We start from the raw sequence: 23,874 nt of genomic DNA on the forward strand, positions 1-23,874 counted from the left end.
TTTGCTACATCCCTAGACCAACTTAATTTTGTACTTTAAATACACATCCTCATATTTACAGATAGGTGTACCTTTCACCTTTCAACAAAGAAGCTTCCTTTTGCAACAGAATTCCAGAACTGTTCAATTGCAGAGAATTAGTGCCTGTGAGACGCTTTACCCTAAGTGACACATCTTCAATGCAACCTCTACACTTCAATGAATGCATCTCTTACCTCTAAACAGAGAAGTTGCCTTATGCAGCACGTGGTGGTTAACATAGAAACCCACAATTGTCTATTGTGCAGAGAACAAGAGGTTCCAGAGTGTTTATCCTTGAAGAGAAAACCTATTTCAAACCTCTGTCTCTGAGGGTTCAGGGATAATTGCAAGAGAGGAGGTGGAAAACCAGACAGGGTGGATGATCACAAGGAAAGAGATTTCCATAGAGCTGGTTATGTACTCATATGAACTGACAGCAATGCTGACAGCTTTCATACATCCTATGCAAGTTCAGGTCAGACAAAATACCAGCACAGACATGGGGAAATGGATATAAATCCCAACCTAACCCACGGAATTTTATTTTGATGGACTGTAGAAAGCCAGTACCTTATTAAAATAAAATAAAACAAAATTTCACAAAGTAGCAAAGATATACAGCATTTAAGTAAATAAAATATTATCAATTAGAAATGTTTTTTAATGGCCAGTATTTCAGCTTGTTTAAAGAAGAATGTGCAGGTGGCTAGAGAGATTGCCCAGTGGTTAAGAGCAGTGTTTTTTCTTTCAGAGGACCCAAAACAGTAAAAGACAGGTTTTACCAGGAAGGAAAAGGGCAAAATGGAGGTATTCAAATGGGAGTAGATAGGAAGGGTTATAGATGGAACCATCATGGTGGAGAAGGACCTCAAGAGATGGGGGACAATAAGAGACAGGTATTATCAAGGGTGAAATGGGGAAAATGGAGATATTTTAACTGAAGGTGCACAAGGGAGGGCTAGACACGGACAGAGAGAGATCTAAATAATGCCTAGGTGATACGAAAAACCATAATGAAATATATGAGTTAAAATCTACTGAAAAATTGCACATACAAGATTTCTGCATGAGTCCGTGTGTATACCTGAAGGCTATATAAGGCTGTATAACAAGAAAGAGTTCCAGACAGGAGAAACCTCCCTTCAAGTTGTTCACCAGTATAGTCCAAGACGCTCTCAAAGTTACACAGGTGATTGTCATAGCACCTGATTACCACCCAGAACTTGAAGTTGAGATACTATTGCTGAAGGCTGGCTCTCATAATTTTGGAGAATACTTTGTTAGTTTCTAAGAGAGAACATCAATTGTTGGTCCAATCCCAGCTTTAAGGACTAATAACAACAGTGACTGGCACAGCAAGTTACGTTGGGCAGTAGTGTCACTTTTGTTTTGGGGTTAATCAACAGCTACCTAATTGGACCTAAAGCCCACTCAGTGGGAGGGAACTCATTAGCTGCACTGTAAACATAGACAAATACATGTGGCTGGAGAGTTTCTAGATCTTAGAGTAAATCCCAAGGTTATCACAATCTCAGACAATTATAATTTATTACTATTTGCTAAATATGAAACCTTATATTTACAGACAAGTATCTCAGTCACCACTCATCAAAGAAGCTTCTTTTGCAATAGATGGAGGCTATTACAGAGTTCCACAACTGATCACACACAGAGGTTGAGTGTCTATAAAATGTCTAAGCACAAGTGACACATCTACAAGGTAATTGATACACCTAAGACTCATGAAGCATTAGTGGAACAAGGGAAAGAAAGAATACTAATGTGTCTTTCCACTGCCATCAATAAATCTTCCTCCTGCAACAGAGGGCAATGAACCAGGGCTCAGGGACCACTGCAGAAGAGGGGACAGAAGATTTTAAGAGCTACAGGAGGAGGTACATGACTATATGGAAATAAATCTTACAGTCTCCTGGAACCTTGCTTATATGAACTTACAGCAATGACGACAGCATGTATAAAACCCATGCAAACTCAAGCAGACAAAAACCTAGCACAGAACTGGGGACATGAGCAACAGGACCCAATTTGACTTGAAGAACTATTGGGCAGGTGATTGCTACTGGGTGAGGAAGAGCCGATCCTATTTAAGGGAGTAACTCTAGACAGGCTGACTAAACCCCAATGGATGAACGTGCACTGGGGGAGGTCAGGGGACAATAAGTTGATTCGATAGGCCCGAACATAAACGACAAGTTGCATGAATCCACTGGTGTTTGCTATGGGAGGCTGCCGATGGGGAAGGGAGTATAAAGAGGGCTAAGATGTGTTGTGTGAAATACACAAAATTTCAATAAAAATATAAACCCAAAAAATTAAATTTACCCCCCAAAATCAATAAAAAGTGTAAAAACAAAAGAAGACAAAGAAACAACAAAAAATAGGAAGTGTCTACAATAACGATGCATTCAAATGTAGGCTAATAACTTTGCTTGGATCTGTGTCATTATTTTAGATCAATGATCAAGTATCAGTATAACACATTTATGTACTTCCATTCTATTAACACATGAATAGACACAAACTTCCCACTACAAACAAATAAAAGTAATTAAAACACTAGCAATCCTGGAGTCAGCAGCTTTTCCTAAGTTCAGCATCATTCACCCTCCCAGCTCCTCCACCCCATCTCTACTCCTACCAGTGGCACTGGCACATTTCTCATCTTGGCAACCCAGACTTCCGGACTGACCTCTTTGCTCAAACTCCCCACTGCTTCCTGATTCTTTGCATCTAGACTAACCCAATTCCTCCCTCTAGTCCCTGGAGCATTAGGGGCCTCTTCCCTTCCCCACCTCCCTTTGCATCACTGGGTGGCTCAGCCCCACAGCTTCTTGGGGCCAGCAGCTTTCCTGGGTAAGTTTGGTGGCATGCATTGTGCTGCCCTGACTCCCCCATCCTCATGCACCCTCTCACCTCCCCAACCCCATCTCTCCTCCTAGCCTGGGTACTGGCACACTTCTTGTCTTGGCACCTCAGACCCCTGAACTGACCTCATAGGTCAGAATCCCCATTGCTTCATGATCCTTTGCATCCCAATTCCTCCCTGTAGTCCCCATGAGCCCTCGGGCCCCTTCTCCCCACCCTCACCTCCATTTGGATACCTAGGTGGGACAGCCACCAGCTGCCTGGGGCCAGCATCTTTCCTGTGCCCTGTTCTCAGGCCAGCCCAGCTCTCAAATTCCTGAAGCCCAGCTCTCAAATTACTGAGGCCAGCATCTTTCCTGTAGGGATCCAGATCTTAGGCGAAATACTGAGAGCATCTGATCCTCATCCGAGTTGTGCCTCTGTGGGAACTTCTGAGCAGCAAGACAATAGCAATTTGGACACTACAATATAAAACTAAAAGAGAGAATCTAAAGCCTAGAACAAATAGCTTTTCATGTACAACAAGTAAACTACAAAGGCTCATAAAGTTTACAAAAAGAAGCAGACCTAAACTCAACAATAGAAGGCTTAAGTCTCATACAAGAATCAGAAACTACAAAAGAAATCCACATGTCAAAGTCACAGGGAAAAAATAGCAAGAAAAACCAAAATAATATATCCCCACCAAGTACCTCTAGAGGAGTACAATGAGAAACCCCTAGAGATAACAAAGGACATAGAACTCAAAAGAACAATTATAAACACGATAAAAGAATTCAGCGAATTTTAAAAAAACAGACAAAGAGAAATCAAAGAACTGAAAGAATATAGGGATAAACTTCTGAATGAATTCAGAAAGAAGTTAGAAATATTGAAGAATATTCAGGCTGAAATGAAGAAGGAAGTGAAACACTCAGTAAGCCTGTTAGAAATGACAGAAGAAAAACTTCACCAATATGATGAATTAAATGGAAAACAAAATATCAAGACAGGGAGATAAAGTAGACAAATTAAACCACAACAAAGATATGAAAAATTTAAGAAAACACAAGAATGAAATCAGCAGAAATTGTGTGACACCATAAAAAGATTAAACTTATGAATCATAGACACACAGGAAGGAGAAGAATCTCAGGATAATGGTATAGAAAAGATCTTCAACAGGATTTTAGAAGAAAATTTCCCAGAATTAAAGAGAGATATGCCCATACAAATGCAAGAAGCATATAGAACACCAAATAGACAGGACCAGAAAAGAAACTCTCCACGACATATCATAGTAAAAACACTAAATGTCCTGAACAAAGAGACAATCCTAATAGCTGTAAAAGAAAAACAACAAGTCACATATAAAGGAAAACCCATCAGAATTACAGCTGAGTTTTCAGTGTAAACTATGAAATCCAGAAGAACTTGGACCAAATATTCCCCATTCTAAATCACCACATATGCCCACCGGCCCTTCAGAGAGTTCTTGAAGCAATACAAAGAGCTGAAGAAAGGAATGACTATATCCAAGGGGTTATGGAAAAAAATGTAATGAAGGTATAACTATGGAAATGCACAGCTACACCAAGAATGTGATCAGAAATAAAAATGACAGGAAGCGATACATATTTTTCATTAGTAACTTTAACATTAATGGGCTGAACTCCCCAGTGAAAAGATACAAACTAGTTGAATGGATTAAGAAGCAAAATCCATCTTTTTGTTGTCTCATCTCACTTTCAAGGACAGGCACTACCTTAAGGTGAAAGGATGGAAAAAAATATACCAAGCAAATGGTACTAAGAAAAAAGCAGGCACTGCAATTCTTATACCTAACAAAATAGACATTAAACTAAAACTAATCAGAAGAGATAAAGAGGGCCACTTCATTCTAATCAAAGGAACAATTGACCAAGAAGATATTACAAACAGGAACATATGTTCACCAAACTCTGGTGCACCCAATTTCATAAAAACAGTACTACAGGACTTTAAGACCCAGATTAATCCCAACTCATTAACATTAGGGGACTTCAATACCCTATTGTCTCCATTAGATAGGTCAACAGGACAGAGAATTAACAGAGAGACATCTGAATTAAACAGTACCATACACCAAATGGGCCTTTCAGACATCTACCAAATATTCCACCCAAGCACCAAAGAATATACTTTCTATTCAGCGCCCCAGGGAACTTTCTCCAAAACTGACCATATACTGGGGCATAAAACAAACCTCAACAAATACAAAAAGACTGAAATAATTCCATGCATTCTATCAGATCACAATGCGATAAAGCTCAAAATCAACACTTTACTTAACCCTAGTAACTACGTGAACACATGGAGATTAAATGAAACACTCTTGAATTACGAATGGGTCAAAGGAGAAATTAAGAATTAAATAAGAGTATTCCTGGAACTAAATGAAAAGGACAATATAACACAATAAAACATCTGGGATTGGTTGAAAGCAATACTTAGAGGGAAATTTATACCTCTAAGTGCCTACATTGAAAAATCAGAAAGAACAAAAATAAATGACATAACATTGTAACCCAAGACACTTGAAAAGCAACAACAAATGAGACCCAAACCCAGCACACAAGAATAAATAACAAAAATCAGTGCAGAAATTAATGAAACAGAAACAAAATAAACAACACAAAGAATCAAAAAATCCAAGAGTGGGTTCTTTGAAAAGATAAACAACATTGAAAGACAGCTAGTCCAGTTAACCAAAAAAAAAAAAAAAAAAGAGCACCTCCAAATCATCAAAATCAGAGATGAAAGGGGAAACATCACAACAGACACCAAAAAGATCCAGAAGCTTATAACTGAACACTTTCAAAACCTATACGCTACTAAATTTGAAAACCTAAAAGAAACAGACTGGTATCTAAAAGCACGGGAACCACCAAAACTAAACCAAGAGATTAACAGTTTAAACAGACCCATAACATATAAGGAAATGCAAACAGTAATACAAAACCACCCAACTAAAAAAAACCCAGGACCACATGGATTTACAGCAGAATTTTATCAGACATTTAAAGAAGATCTACATTCAATACTAATTAATTTATTCAAAAAGATAGAAATAGAAGGATAACTTCCAAATTCCTTCTATGAAGCCAGCATCACTCTAACACCAAAGCCAGGTAAAGAAACATTCAAAAAAGAAAACTATAGACACATATCCTTAATGAACATAGATGCAAATATTCTCAACAAAATACTTGCAAACCACATACAGAAACACTTCAAAAAGATCATCCACCGTGATCAAGTCAGCTTTATTCCAGAGATGCAGTGATGGTTCAATACACGTAAGTCAATAAACATCATAATTCATATAAACGGGCTCAAAGACAAGAACCACATGGTCATCTCAAGAGACGCAGAGAAGGCCTTTGACAAAATTCAACATGCAATTTATGTTCAAAGTCCTAGAGGGAACTGGACTGGAGAGAACATACCTCAACATAATTAAATCCATATACCGCAAAACCATAGCCAACATCATTCTAAGTGGAGAAAGACTGGAAGCATTTCCATTAAAATCAGGAACAAGACAAGGATGTCCACTATCTCCACTCTTTTTAACATAGTGCCTGAAACTCTTGCAAGAGGAATAAGACAAGAGAAGGAAATTAAAGGAGTAATAATTGGAAAAGAAGAGATCAAATTATCTTTTTTTGCTGACAATATGATATTATATCTAAGAGATGCCAAAAATTCCACAAAAACTCTTATAAACTGTTAACACGTTCAGTAAAGTGGCAGGTTACAAAATTAATCTACAAAAGTCAAGTCTGTAGCCTTTCTATACACCAATAACAAGCAATCAGAGAAAGTGCACATGGAAACACTCCCTTTCACAATAGCTACAAAAAATAAAAATAAAATATCTCAGAGGAAACCTGCCCAAAGATCAATGAAGAGCTCTACAATGAAAATTTTAAATCTTTAAAGAAAGAAATTGAGGAAGACATCTGAAGATAGAACAACCTCCCATGCTCATGAATTGGAAGAATTAATATTGTGAAAATGACCATCCTACCAAAAGCCATTTACAGATTCAATGCAATGCCAATCAATATCCCCTTGATATTCTTCACAGAATTGGAAAAAAGTGTCCTAAGATTTATTTGGAAGCAGAAAAGACCTCAGATAGTCAAACCAACCCTGAGCACTAAGAGAAATGCTTGGGGGATTTCTATACCAGATTTTAAACTGTATTACAGAGCTCTAGACATATAAAGGACATGATACTAGCACAAAAATAGACATGTACATCAATGGAACAAAACTGAAGAACGAAATAGGAGTACATGTAATTTCAGCCATCTGATGTTTGACAAAGGAGGCAAGAACATTCATTGGAAGAAATGCAGCATGTTCAGCAAATGGTGCTGGCAAAACTGGATCTCCACTTGTAGAAGAATGAAACTAAATTCCTATATTTTACCTTGCACAAAACTCAACTCCAAATGGATCAAACACCTCAATATAAAGCTTGAAACTGTGTGATTGTTAGAAGAAAATGTTGGCCAAAACCTACAAGATATAAATGTAAGAAAGGATTTTCTAAACTGGGCATCAATTGCTTAGGAAACAAGATCAAGAATCAACACAAGGGACCTCATTAAACTAAAGACCTTCTGTACATCAAAAAAAAGCAACAGAGGAGGTGAAGAAAAAACCCACAGAAGGGGAAAAAAATCTTCACCATCAACACATCTGACAGAGATTAATATCCAGAAAATATAATGAATTCAGAAAACAAAGAATCAAGAAAGGAAGTAATCCAATTAAAAGATGGGGTAAGGAGCTGAACAGAGAATTTTCAAAAGAAGAAATAAAGATGGCTAAGAAGAACCTTAAAAGGTACTGAACACGATTAGTAATTAGGGAAATGAAAATTAAAACCACTTTAAGATTTCATCTCACCCCAGTCAGAGTGGCTAAGATCAAGAGAACAAATAATATCAAATGTTGGAGAGGATGTACAGAAAAGGGAACACTCATCCACTGCTGGTGGGGCTGCAAACTGGTTCAACCCCCAAGGAAAGCAGTGTGGAGAACTCTTAAAGAACTACAAATGAATCTACCATTTGACCCGGTTATACCACTCCTTGGCATATACCCAAAGAACTCATACTGTTGCAGAGATACTTGTACATCCATGTTTGTTGCTGCTCTTTTCAGAATAGTTAAGAGATGGAAGAAATCTAAGTGTCCCTCAACTGACGAGTGGATAATGAAAATGTGGTTCATTTATATGATGGAAATTTTACTTAGCAGTAAAGAAAGATGAAATCATTAAATTTGCAGGTAAGTGGATGGAACTGGAAACTATTAAACTAAGTGAAGTAACAGACTCCGAAAAAAAAAAAAAAGCTGACATATGTTTTTCCTTCATATGTGGGTCCTAGCACCTAATCCTTATAAGTGAGTATGAATCCAGACATAACTACACAATCCAGGATAATGAAAAGGAACCAGGGAGGAAAAGGAAAAAAAAGAGAAGAACAGTAGGAAACAAGCCTTAATGAAGGAGATACGGATAAAGACATGGTTATTTTAAGGGGAGGGAGTGTTATACAAGGGACCTTAGGGATAAAGGGAAAGAAGGAGCTCAAGAGAGGTGGAACTGTAGGAGAAGGATATTATTAAGGGACAAATGGAAAAAATGGGGACACTTTAAATGGAAAAACAATGGTGGAAGTGTTAGACAATGTGAGAGATAAATAATGCCTAGCTAATTGTAAAAAAAACAGAGTGAACCATATTAATTGAACATCCTTTGACAAATTATACATACAACTAGCTTAAGGAATACAATATATGTCTAGGCAAGGTATATCTGGCAAACTTTGGTCTTTGTCCAAGCTTTATCTATATAGCTCATGGTAATTAAAAATACCAGACTGGTGGAACTAACCTTCTTGGATGTTTAACAACATTAACTTTGAGGCCTATACTAATTTGGTCAGAGGGACTTAAAGGACAGTTTTTGCTCCTTACCCTCCAAGGTCGACTAAGTTCCAGGGGACTATGGAACATCTCTCAAAATGTTCTGTAACTGTGGTGAGTCACCTGTCCTCTTGTTCAGGGAGGCCATGGAGACCCCACCAAATGGACTTGAACCAGTGTCCAGTTTACAAAGAGTAGGGTCAATACAGACAGAACATTTCCTCCATGCTTCCAAGTGAAGCCAGCCATGGTCAAGTAGGACCTTTGACTTATCTTCACATAGATGGAACTGGTAAATGAAAGGAACCAGGGGCCCCTCCCAAGCCCATGTGACCCCTAAAGAACAGCTCTTCAAATGACCTTAAGAGTGAAAATGAATTGGTTTATCTGGGCCAACTGTATGGTCTTAAGCACCCAAAAGGAAAGTACAGCCAAGGATTAAAGGGATCAGTATAATTCTTTAAGAGTCCATGTGTATAGCTAAAGGTTACATAACAAGAAACAATGCCAGACAGGAGAGACCTTCCTTTGAGTTGTTGGCAAGGCTGGCCCAAGGGCTCCCAGACAGTAACCCAGACAGAAGTGGGAAAATGAAGAGCACACCCCAATCTTATCTAAAGGAATATTGGCAACTGATTGCTGCTAGATGAGGAACAGCTGATCTTCCTAAAACAAGGAACTCTAGAAAGGTTGACTAGACTCTGTGGATGGACAAGCACTGGGGAATGGCTGGGGGTACCAACAACACAGTGGACAGTGACAGGGATGACAGTGTATATGGTCTCCAGGGCAGGGAGAGGGTCTATGGGAGGGTGCCATTGGGCATGTGGATATATAGATCAATACGATTGTTTGGGATGTTCTGTATGAAATACACACAAAAAATCATCAAATTAAAAAAATGAGTTATATTTGAGGAAGAAGCATAAAAATTTGCTTCATGTTAATTAGTAGAGGTGAAAAATGTTACCACTGAAATCTACTTGATGATATTATATCCATGCTCAGGTGTCAAGGATCTCAGAAAGTAAAAGACTCTGACTAGTAATAATCAGATACATAGAGATTAGAGATGCATGTGCAAACATCTAAGTGTTTGTAGTATCAAAAATAAGTGTTTCTGTATGAAACAGTACATTTTAAAATGAAATGGAGATCTTTTTTAAAGGTTAAAACATCATTTAATTTATGTCTTATAGGGTTTATACTGAGTACAATATTGTATAACTGTAATAATTCAACTGTAAACCTAAAAATTTACAGCCAATTTTGAAAGAGATGCATCTTAGCTCAGGAAATTGTTATTGAATAACAAAATTGTATAACTAATAATTCAACTGTAAACCTAAAAATTTACAGCCAATTTTGAAAGAGATGCATCTTAGCTCTGGAATATATTGAATATATTGATGATGTAATGAAATGCTTCTTCTAATCATGTTGTTATTAAATAATTTTTAAAAACTAGCAAATTTGAGTTCTCTATATATTCATATTTATACAATTTGTTACTGTTACCTAAAAATATGACTGGAAAAATCTAAGTCTAAATGCAATTGAACCCATTTAATAATTATTATGATTCATGCATTTAAAAGGAAGTCCATAGGTAAGATTTAGGGGAATCCCAAGTTCTCTAAACATCTCTGTCTTTAAGACTCAGATAGGGGTTCTAGAATAAATAAGGCAGGAGCAAAGCTGACTATATCTTTAGTAAGAATGTTCCAACACTGTTCAATCAAATCACAGGCAAAATAAAACTGCATTTAGACTAAAAGTCCTATGCAGAACTTATGTTAAGAAAGAGATCACTTTTGTTTCATTAATGCCTTATGAAAGAGATAGAGCTCTGAATATATATTAGTCATTTGTGGGTTTTTGTGTTAATTACCATCTGATGCATAAGGAAACATCTTTGATGAGAGTTGAGAGATTCATTAACCTATGAGTATAGAGTCAGTTTAATGTGATAAATGTTTGTAAAATGCTAGTAATAAGGTCTTCCATATGCCCTGTGACCTGTTTAGCCTCAGGTTCCTGTTCTGCAAGCCAAATAAATTCTTTCCTCCCAAAGTTGTTTTTGGTATTTTTTTTCCTTAAAGCAAATATAAAGCTAACTAGCAAATATAAAGCTAACTATTTCAATCTGGTAGCGTACATAGAACCTTGTAGCACTATGACAGCTACCCAGTAGAAATGAGCCTCTGAAGTCAGTACTAGCTTCATTTCTTTCCTTGTTTGTTCTATAGTTCATGTGTCTTCAGCAATAAAGTTTTACTTCCAAGTTCTGATGGATAACAAATAGCAGGGACAAGGAACAGTAGCTAAATCATGAAAATAATATTATCTCACTGTCTAATTTTTTATTGAATTCAGTATCATGTTGGTTGTTTTTCTTTATGTGTACATTTAGGACAACTGAAAAAATTTAGGAGGGATTTCGTATGTAATGGCATGGGTGAGAAAGACAGAGAGAGAGAGGGAGAGACAGTGAAATTGTAAGTTTATTTTTCAAATTATTAATCTGTTGCTCTCTTGCTCCTTTATGCATCTCATAATGAATTTTTCTTGACAATGTGGGGGTTTCCTTATTTCATCACTAAGCCTAAGTCACTCTCAATGTTTTGAATTAGAAACGCTATCCTTTAAAAGTTGAAAGAACTATCTGTTTACAAAATGTTAAAACTTAAATTTATCTTTGTGCAATTTCCCTTTGAGCGATGAAATATAAATCATTCAGTAGAGCTTTATGAGATAGGCAAGATCTAAATGCAGAGAAGCAACAGAAAGGAAGAATTTATGGATCAAGCATTTAAATGCCGTCTTTACTAGCGCAAATTTACAGCTGCTTTCGCAGATTTATATCTCTGCATAGGCTTTACATAGATTAATGTCTGTTGCTTGTTGTTCTCTAAAGAAGGATTTAGATTGTCCTGTGTCTTTATGCCATGGCTATTCATACAGAGTTGTGCAGTGTTGTCCTTCAGTGTCTTCTGGAGGATTTGGACTCTGGATCATAAGATGCTTCAACTTGATGAGCATCTCACTACCTGTCACAGAGGAGCAGAAAAAATAGGTTATGGTCAGTAGAGCATAACTTAGTTTATTATGATTATGTTGTAAACTAAGAAGACATTGATGCCACTAGTTTTGACTGATTTAGACTATGGTAAAAAGTGCCACTGCTGAACTAACATTGTTTGAAATTTGCAGAACCCACATGATGCTGCTATGTCTACTTGTGCACTTTAGCACTGCCAGAATCAAGCTGTGTGTGGATAGAAGCTAAGTCCTAACTTGGAACAAGATGAGGTGTGCACTTTATGAACTACTGGAATCATGCTGTGTGTGGATAGAAGCTAGGGTCTAACTTGGAACATTACTGGAGCCCAACAGAAGTGGAACATACTTATTGAGCTATGAACCACATATATCTCTTCCCTGAGAGGCACAAGGCACTTTTTTTCCCTATCTGCTCATAGGAGATACTTCTCCACATTCAAAGTTGGGCACTGAACATATTTGGAGAAGACTTGACTTCACTCAAGTCTTCTTGAGTGATATATCACTCAGGCAGATGGTATCTGAAATTCGTTTACAAGAACTAGTTGTACCTACAGCAAATTATCCAGGAAATTTGGCAAATAAAAATGATTCAGATCGTTCAGATTTGTGGACCTTTATTAGTCCCTCTGCATCATTTTCCTCTTACATCTAAAACTTTGTCATGTGTTGAACCCTTCAACTAAGGATTAAGGCAGAGAGATGGCAGACATTCTGTAGTAGTTACTGGTTCTGTTTTAATTCCAAGATTCTGAACTTTCACACAAATATTGCCAGCTGAAATGTCTAGAACTGTCATCTCCAAGAAGTAGTGGAAACAATTTTAATTGTGAGGGGGTTGTGGTGGTTTGAATGAAAATGTCCTCCATAGGCTCCAAGTATTTGGGCATTTTGTCCCCAGATGGTGGTGCTGTTTTGGGAGGTTTTAGAAGGTGTGGCTATCCTGGAAGAAACATGTCACTGGGGGTGGGCTTAGAGTTCTTAAGCCTTGCCAGATCTCCAGTCACTCTCTTGCTTCCTGTGCCTGTGTGATGATGTGAGAGCTTAGCTTTTGCTGCTCCTGCGCCAGCTACCTTCAGCCACCTGCAGCCACCATGCTTCCCTGCCATGATGGACTGTAATTCCCCTGGAACCATAAGCTCAAATAAACTCTTCCTTCTACAAATTGCTTGGGTCAGTATTTTTATCACAGCAACAGAAAAGTGACTAATATAGGGGTGATGTTTTGTAGGGAACAGGTATAGTGGTCTAGGATGGCAGTAATATAAAATAAATTAATTAAAAATAAAGAAGAGTTGATCTTTTCAAATTTATTCTCTTTTCTAAGTGCTATTAAAGTATTTGTGCCTATTGATTTTTCTGGATGTTATACTTTAAGAAAAACATGTCCAACTATTCATAATAGCTACTGATAAAACTTCTGACAAAATTATTTTAACTTAAAGTTTTACATTTTTCTCTCCTGTTTAGACATTTGCTTTCTCTTTTTTAATTATTTTATATATTATACAAGGCTTTCATTTTTGAGACATAATTTTAAAAGATCACTAATAAGTTCTATGAGATCCCCAAAAGAGATTTCCAAAGTTTCACGTGAAAAGAAATAACTTCTTTTCTTGGTTATATTAATAAATCATAATCTCACAAATATAAAGATGAATTTATACTTCTTGATGGAATCCACAACCTTTGTGTATGCCACAGTGACTTTTTAGAAAATGCATATTGCACCAAACAGGAACCAGGAAGAGACCTTTTATAATGCTCTGCTGATGGTCTTATGAAAAGTACTGCCTATTTAAATTTGAATCATGTATTCTGGGAAGGGAGTTTAACTAGCCACACTATAGCATTTTTATTTTAAATATCAAATATTAAGGTAGAAACAAGAAATTAGAAAAACTGTTAACTTTCTCAACACCAGTTTTCTAAGCAAAGTAATAAGAAAGTAGATTTCTTTATACAAATGTCCAAAATGTGTCTCTCTAAAACATAATATATCTACATATTTTATTCGCTCATTGAATAACTTTGTTTAAAGGAAATTAATTACTTGGACCCAAATCTACTAAATTTATGAGAAATCAGCAGTTAACAAGAGAGACAGGTTCCCTAAAAGTTTTAATGTTTAGATATATTTAAATATGGACACATTAATCAATAAATTAATTTCCAAAAGCACAGCAAAGTTAATAGATTCAATGGATTTTGACAGAGATAAGATATGGAGGGGAGGTGTGGAATATAACCAGGCTAACAGGAAAGTTCCTGCATACAACAGACACTTAATATGAAACCTAAATAACATAAGAAGCAATGATGCAATGACGTTGGGAAATATTGAAATAGAGCATTGTATGAGGGTGCATATCATTTGGGTTGACTATAGAGACATCACTGCGGGAGTGAATAAGGCAGAAGGGTTTTTTAGTCTTTACTGTTGAGTAGGTTGGAAGCTATAGCTATAACTTATTCTTTATTTCCTAATATAATGACTTTTCTTAGGGGATGTTTCTTTGCAAGAAGGTACAGGAGAGATTAAAATGGAATCTTAATCTTGTTTAACTACAGTAGACCAATTGAGCAATTACAGGGGAGCATATGAAAGCATAAAATTGCGCCACATTCATATTCACGCTATTAAGTTGAAATGACTGGAATCAATCATAGATGGAGCAGTCCTCTTCAGTCACTCCAAAGTAAATGCTGCCATCCTACAGTTTTCACATGTTTCAGAGCATATGAAATATTTAGAAAAGCCTAGCTCAGCAACTTTGGAAAACACAGTCAATCTTAACTATATTCCTTTACTTACAAGATTTAACATGCTTTGGAGAGAGGGAAAAGATATAACTATCATTCTATATCAAGCCAGGACCATTAAAATACCTGTCACCCTTAAAATAAAAACCAAGATGAGCACAAACTGCTTAAGCATCTGAGAAACTATTGGTAAGAAAAAATGGCAGTTTGTTTAGATACCTGATATTTTCAACACTTCCACAATTACTAGAAAGGCAGAAACACCTGTTTCTACTTCTAGAATCAGCTCATCAATATAATTTTTCTATTATAATTTGGATATTTACCAGTAAAACAGATACATCGATGAAAATTACATCATTATCTCTGTGACAAAATATGTTTGTGGATTCATCAATTAAGTTTGATGTAAGAGGTATTTCCTTTACCCACAGCTTCCAATTTGTACCCAAATCCACCAACACCTATATAAATACCACTTTAAGATACAATATAAACAGAATTCTTGACAGGGACAGAACTGACAATGAACGTGCACAAACCATGACTCAAAGCTAGCTCAGGCAATGCTGCATATCAAATGGAAGAAAGGGATCATATACAAAACAGAAAGCTAACTTCTTTTAAGTGCCTACAAGTACTAACAGAACATACATGCTATGGCTGGTGAGTTTTATAAGCATTGAACTATTGCTAACAGCAAGGGTATCTATACATTTTAATTATTATGGACTGTATTTGGGACACATTCAAAAACCAATGTATACTAATTACTTGTCTAAGATCCCTCAGTTTTGGGTTCTCAAATCCTTGTTGTGCCATTGAAATAATATATTATAAAACATGGAACTTCACAAAGTTCAACAAAGAAAGTCATTTAATATAGAAAACTATAAGACACAAAAATAAAATCATCTGTTTAGTCTCAGGTACTGAACCAGCTTCAAATTCACAGGAACCCTGGCTCTGAAAGAATCCCAAGAGCTAGAGTTTAGTTCTTGCAATAGCACCCTTGAGATTCTAGCTAATTTTTATTTGAATCTGTGATTCTGAAGAAGAGTCTAGTTGGTCAATTAACAAGCACTGAGATTTTTAGCCTGTATGAAGCATGTCCTACCTTCCACCTGCACCCTGGTCCTTGTCTCTTCTGAATGAGTTTTCTGCCACTTGTTCCCTTGTACCAATGCAGTAATTGTCACCTTCCATTAGGCAGAGGTGTGGAGATATGGTGGCATGTACACTTGTGGACAGAGTTATAGGGTAGGACTCCATGTTCTTTTAAATTCCACACTCATTCCATGAGTATCCCAGTGTCAAGAAAACACATCCTTAAGCAGCAAATAAAAATTACCGTAATGGGTAGAGACAGAGATAGCAGAAGAAAAGTGCTTGCTTATTTTTTTAGAACAAAGGACCAATATTTTCATTTTCCACAAGGACTTGCAAATAGCATAGTGGCTCTAATTCTAGATCTACCCTATTACCTAGGTTTATCTCTTCGTCTATCATCTGTGGATTTTGTTTTCTTCTACACAGTGATACCATACTCTTGATACGAAACAGAGTCTGGAGGAGACATGGCAAATGGCTTTTGAGCACTCTGATTCATGGTTACTTCTAGTTCTAAATCACTTTAAACATACAAAATCTATAGATCATCTGCCTGGACCACTAATTCCAAAGATCCTACTGTCAAGGTATAGGGGAAAGAATTGTTTCTCAAAAATGCAATTGAACTTATAAACACCTTGTTTGTAATTTGAGTGGTAAATATTTACTAAAATCTATAATACTCTCTAATATCATAAACTATATTACAGATTAAACACAATCATGTCACTTATCATAGAATGCAACTGCTAATTTCAGTGTAATAATGGTTTTATTTTATTCACCCAGAAAAACTGTGCTTTGTGTTCCAAAACTCAACAAGATGAATTTTTGATCACAGTCTGTTTGTATGCTGGAAACAAACTGGCAGTAATTCATTTCAAGGTAATTTCATCTTTGGCTGTTAGGGATATATAAATTAAATACCACTGATCACCCCTCTAGCTCTCCTCAACCCCATATCTGTGATTAAAATCTCTAATGCCGGAAGCAGAGTTAGATCTGTATCCTCTTTGCTTCCCTCTCCAGGCATTTGTACTTGTGTTTTCTCCTTACTCATCTCAGTATCTTCACTCATTAAAATTTAAATGTGCCAAAGCTCATGTAAATTCCTAACTGAATCATAAAAAGCGAAGTAAACATTCATATAAAAATGTTTCAAGAATTCTGGCACTGAGAATGCAGTGCTTAACTACGCCATGCTCAGGAAATATTTAACTTAGGATACAGAAAGATTATCATCTTACGTAGTGTCAAAAGGGAATACATATTGGAATCCAGTTTCTCAAGCCTAATTATCAGGAAGGCAGAGTTACTAGAAGTATGAAATCCCAGTAAGAAGAGTTTAAATTTCTAAATATACCTAATAGTTTGCACTTTCTGCCACAGCAGCAGCAAATATATAATTTACTATTTGGGCTTATTTTCAGGGGCTTGAACACATCAACCATCTTCCTAGCCAGCCTACATGCAATGTTGACAGTCATTATTTAAATTCAGGTCCTTAGATGTAGAACCTGTTCCACTTTCTTGTGACATGGTGTTTTGCAGATATGTCAGAAGCATTGGAAAAATTAGAACATGACTGAGTGCACAAAAATATTCAAACTGAAATGTTATTTCAAATCCACTGAAGACTTTATGTTCTTCACAGAAAAAAGGACAAGCTTAAGTTATCTCTTCATGTACTTATATCTCCATCTAAAATAATCTTCCTAACAGGGAGTGTGAGGTTGAAAAATAGGAGGTTTGAAAACTAAGCTACTCATTCATTTGTAGGAGGTTAATGTAAGTGGTTTCCTAGGAGAAACAAAGAAAAGTGATATGCATATTTTACTGGGCTAAAAATAGACCGTTGCTCTGTGATTAAACCCAAGAGGCACTGACTGGATCTTCTCAGTTCTTTTATGAAATTTTCTCAAGCCATATAGTTCTACCTTCCAAACTCAATAAGATTCTTACATTGAGAATGACATAAATCAGATTGCTCAATGTCTTGATGACTAAGGATCTCATTTTTGACACCAGTCTGACATATCACTATTGACATATTCTGTCTTAGATTTTCTGCTTTTCTCTTGACTCTACTTCTGTCTTTGCTCATAGTTTAATTTTCCTAGTTTTTTTTTCCATATTTGGATTTTGTTTCCTCCAATTAAAGATGATATAATTGTTTCCTTACTGAGGCATATTTCCATTTAACTTGATAAAATGTAAATATTACTTCACACATAGAATGGCACACAATCATATTTGAAGTAAGCACATGCATATGCACATGCATAGGTACCCAATACTCTGTTTCAAATATTACAAAATTAATATGATTTCATGTGGTGATAGATGCTTTAATCTTTTACTATTTCTAAATTATGACTGGATGAAATTTAATATATAAGTATATATTAGTAAGAGAGTGTCTATCCTGAGACATTCTAAAACTGCGTTATAAAGTTAATTAAGATTATAGCATTCGTGAGGCTGGAGAAATGGCTCATCAGTTAAGAACACTGTTTGTGCAGAAGACCTGTGTCTGAAGCCCAGAACCCACATGGCAGCTAACAACAGTCCATAACTCCAGTTCCAGGGGATCTGACAGCCTCTTCTGCCTTCCACGGGTATTGCCCAACATGGGTGCACTTACCTACATGCAGGTATAACACTCACACACATAAAATAAAAATAATAAATAAAATAAAAATAATAAATAAAATATGTTAAAAAAGATTACAACATTCCAAATATCATTAATTGAATGTGCAGGTCAAATTATTCTCAATTTGTGTTTATAAGACCTAATAACTATCACTACATTGTCCTAATTATTATGTAACTTCTATTGAATATCATCATATTTTTACGTTCCAGTAACCTGTTCTAATCATGATGTACTGATCATATACACATCATATTTTATTCTGGACATCAGATTATAATTCAAATAAGTATCATCTCATTTATAATATTACAAATTATATAAGACAAATCCAATTTAAAAATAAAATTAAAATATTTAAAACTGTTAAAATAGTATATATCAAATATTATCACCACCCCCCAAAAACCCTGTAATTACATATGGTGATAAACATCAGTTATAACATTTTTGTGGTGGCACATGCCTTTAATCCCAGTTCTCAGGAAGCAGACAGAGGCAAGTAGATCTCTGTGACTTCAAGATCAAGCTGGTCTACATAGTGTCATCCAGGTCTACATAATGAGACCCTATCTCAAACAAAACAAACAAACAATAAAAATAATATAGAAAACCCTTTCAAACAAGCAGATAAAATTAAGAAATAACTGTTTAATCATCATCACAGAAAAGCTATTTGGTGTCTAATGTTTTTGCTTTTTGTTATTTTGTGAAAGAGTACACCCATGAGGAAAACACTCAGATGCAGCTCAGGAAAGCAGTTAATGACAAGGTTTCTAAGTACGCTTTGGAAGACAATGGCGATTGTCCCATATTCATACAGCAACTGTCATCAGAGAAAAATTTCAAAGTATGCATTTAGTAGTTGATGGAAATATTAGGTAAAATTTCCTAGAAGTTTCTTCTTTAGGTGGTTCTCTAACTGACCAGGATCTGCATCTATGTGAGTCTGCATCCGCATTTGTGTCTCTCTCTCATTTAAACTTCCCATCTAATTTGGAAAAATTTTATAGTTGAATGTGGTAAGTCACTAACAGGAAGATAACATGCCTCATTTTCTCTCTTAGAAAATGGCTGGGATTAGATTCTTGATTGGAGATCAAAAACAGATTATTAACAAATGTCTAGGAGATAATTAGGCTCTCATGCAGGTTTATTTAGGTCCATGTTAAAGTATTTGAAAGCATACACATATTTCCTAACCCTTTATGAAATTTTCTTTGGAGATACAGATGGATGCTCACTTCTGTGAAGTATATTTCCACTTAAAAAGGCTATCATTCAAATTTTCTAAGTGGAAAATCTTTTTCTGGTTACTCTTTCATAACCAGAAACCATCTACATATTTCCTTATGAAGCACTACCCAATTAGATGATAGAAATTTTTCTGCATAGCAAGTAAGCATATAGCAACAGAATGCTGATGGTAAAGGTCAGAAAGAGAATTCAATTGAATAAAATGTATTCTTGTATTATTTAATTTTCTATCACTGTGACCCAAAACCTGAGAGATGAACTTTAAAAGGAAAGTTTAATTTTGACTCATGAAGTCAGGCCATGGCTGCTGGACCGGCCACTACATCATGGCAGGAGCAGCGGAGGAGGAGACTTTTCATCTTATGATGAGCAGGACTCAGAGGGTAGAAGGGATCCGGGACCAATTATAACTTTCAAAGGCACGTACTAGAACCTTATTTCTCATAAAGGAAGGGTGAGGCTCAGTTCTTAAAGTTTCCACAGTATTCCCAAATGGAGTCACCACCAGGGAACCAGACATTTGTTGAAAGTGTAACCGTGTTCACCATAACAAGGAAGATGAGAAGGGAGAAAAAGGGATGCTTAAAAGCAGCATAGAAACAATGGGGTTTTGCAATTCTCCACCCAGAGCCCAATGTTGGTAGGCCATCTCTTCTGCTCTCTTGTCTCTTCAGTTCTGTTTCTCCACAGGATTTGCTAAAGTAAAACAATTTTGTTTTTCCAGTATTCTTATGTTGAAATCCTTACTCCAAAGCCAGTAGTTTTGGGTGTGATCAGGAAGGTCATAGGTCAAAGTCCACATCAAAAGGAGCTTAGCACTCCTGTGATAGTGTTAACTGTCAACCTATTACAATCTAAAATCACCTGGGAAGGAAGTCTCAGAGTTACTCTCTATATTAGACTGACCGGTGGACAGGACTTTGGGGATTATGGTGACACATTAATTGAGGTAGGAAGGTTAATTCACTGTGGGTGGCACCATTCTTTGGGAAAGTCATCCTAGATTGGGTAATAATGCACAAAATTAGCAAGCATTAATTAATTGTGGTCTACTCTTGAGTACAGATGCGTTGTGACCAGTTCTCTAAAGCTCCTGTCTGATGTCTCTGCTGTGATTGACTGTAACCTTACACTGTGAGCTTTTCATCACTACCAAAACCAAAACTGAGACAGCTATAAATTAATGCTCCCAAGAGTTAACCCTTTCCCTGCATGAAAGCACATGGTGGAGGAAATGTCAAGAGGGCACCATTCTCTGAACTAGAAAATGGGCCCTTATCAGACTAAATTAATTTTTGACATATAACACAACTTTTTATTAAATAATAAGTAATGGGAAATTAATATTCACACTATTATTTGGCAATAAAAATAATTTTAAATGTTTGAATTACAGCTGAAGTAATACATAAAATTAAATTCAATTTTTAATCAAAAAATACCAAAAAATCCTAAAGAAAATTGAACATTCAACTCAAGGAGAGAACAATACAGAAATGAGAAAAGTAAGTAAGAAGGTAAACAGAAATTTATTAACTCTTGCTTTTTTACAGAATAAAAGGCAATTTTTTGAAATATGGATTACATCAAAAAGTTTTTTTGAGGAAGAATAAGAATAAAACAGGTAAAACAAAGAAACACTGCAATTAGATTAAGTACGTTATGAAATAACATTTTATCACTACAGAACAATAATTTTAATATTAAATATATATGAGTGTATTACGTGCATGTAGGTAAGTGCACCCGTATCATACAATGCCCTTGGAGTGTTGGATCTCCTGAAAGTGGAGTTATGGATGATTGTTAGCTGTCATGTGGGTACTGGAAACTGAACCAGGGTCCTCTGCAAGAGCACTCAGTGTTCTTAACCACTGAGCCATGTCTCCAGGAGAAACAGTGAATGATCATTATTTTCTAAATTGAATTGTTTAAGTTTTAACTTTTGTGAGTTTCATATATTTTGATCATATTTAGCAATTCTCCCCTATCTACATCCCCTTGACACCACCATTTAAATTCACGCACTCCACTACATATACATTCCCAATGGCCTATTGACTCAAAATTATGTTGCCATATGCTTTTGATATAGGACTATCCACTGGAGCCTGGTTAACCTACCTAGAGTCACAGTCTTAAAGAAGATTGTATCTCTCCCTCCCAATAGCTATCAGTCACCAATATTTCCTCAACTAAAGCTGGACTTTCTTAAATATGCCCTCACTTCTACTCTGGGATTTTGTCTGACCTCAGCTTGGAACTTGTGTATGCTGTCACCGCTGCTATGAGTTCATTTGAGTAATTGTCCAAATGTCTGGAAAACTCTGGTCAGTGACCACCTATAGCTCTTACAATCTTTCTGTTCCCTCTTCTGTACTGATCCCTAAGCCTTACGAAGCACAAGTTTGGTACAGATACCCCATTTTCTACATGAGGAACCTTCTCTGATGAGAATGGAGAGAAACATAGGCTCAATATTTTTAAAATATAGAAAGTGGAGAATTTTTAACTGTTGAAAAGAAAATGTTAAATGATTTATTTTTTTATATTTTAATGATATGACAAATTTTAAAATGTAGATGAGAGGAATGAGTTATTAGGATCACTACAACACAACAAATTTAAAGAAGTCAGGGTCTCGAATGTACAGCATTACTAAATAAGCAGAAATAATAAATAGAAAATAGTGCCATGGAAAATATATGTTCTATTTCCAAGCACACATACATATAAAACAATTCCAAAATTAATATATACTTAATGTGATGTATGCATAACATTAAATTGGGTGCTATTGGTGAGAAAATATTTGATTGAATATGACAGAAAATTGAATGCAGGTATCAATGCATACAGTTTTTAAGGCACAAAGAAAAACTTAGAAAAATAAATATTATTAAGCTTCACAGCAATCTCCTACTTCCTGGGAGGAACATAAGAAAACAAAATGAGCTAAGAGCATATCTAGAAACAGCTTTATGTAATGAAGAGAAGAACTTAAACCTCAAAACTGTTTGCCCAACCTACAGAAAATATCCCAAAGATGCTCAAAATAGACACATTAACTTCTTATGCTCATAGCAATTGGATGTGCTATCCACATCCTCTCAAAGTAAATGAGTAAATGTCAAAAGTAGAAATTCATTGGCTAGTGTGCAAAGTGAATTTTATATCTGCCTCACTGTAAAAACTTTTTTATGATCAGTTTTCACAGGAAAACATTATATAAACATTACATAATAACTCATAAATAATTTATAGGTGCTCTCTATTTAGGGATGTAATTTTTTTAAGTCCTCATTTATTTATCTACTGACAGAATGAACAAACACTGAGGCTGACTAAGATGCTCCCAAATTTCTTGCATATAGATTTTTGTGGATGATTCCAGCCTAATTTTTGGCTTCCTGCATCCTTGTTCTGTACATGCATGGCTGAATCAGAGAGGACCACTTTATAGGTAAGGTATATTTGTGTGCACTTACTCTGCAACTAAAAGAAATGTTCTTTAAAACGCTTTCATTTATGTAAAAGTGTTATATAATTTTATATTTCTATATAAGTGCTAAGACAAATTCTTACAGTCAATTCCATAATTCAGTTTTTATTTTACTTAATAAAGATATTCTGTGATCATTTTATGAACAAAACTCCAGAAAAATATTAACTTCATCTCAGTCAACGGTCACATTTATTTGTGTGCCAAGTCATAGCATAATTTATGGCACCATCACAGCAGTGGGTATATCTTGCCAGGCCACTTGTTATTGTAACTCTCAGGGTTTACAGCTGGGTAAGACTATTGATGACTTTTCTTCCCAGTAGCCTCTATAGAATCTTCCAGCACTGTGAAAGGTAGTCAGCAGGATGAATCTGTGAGATCAATACCTGCTTGACCTTTTGCAAGCCTTATGACTCAGGTACGTGTTCTCTGCTACAATAGACTTTACCATCAACATCTGGAGGGCAACCAAGAGCAATGGCAGTAGCCTGTAATTTGGGGAAAATATCTATGAGATCCCAAATACTGATAAACAACTCAAAGCAATGTACCCATTTCTGGTACTGTACTTTTTGATAACCTGTGGTGTCTGGGGGAGGCATTATGCTCCCATTATAGGGTAACTCCATCTAAATCCCATATATAT

This window comes from Nannospalax galili, unplaced genomic scaffold, assembly GCF_000622305.1.
Source record: "Nannospalax galili isolate Female #2095 unplaced genomic scaffold, S.galili_v1.0 scaffold318, whole genome shotgun sequence".
Classification (NCBI taxonomy): domain Eukaryota; kingdom Metazoa; phylum Chordata; class Mammalia; order Rodentia; family Spalacidae; genus Nannospalax; species Nannospalax galili.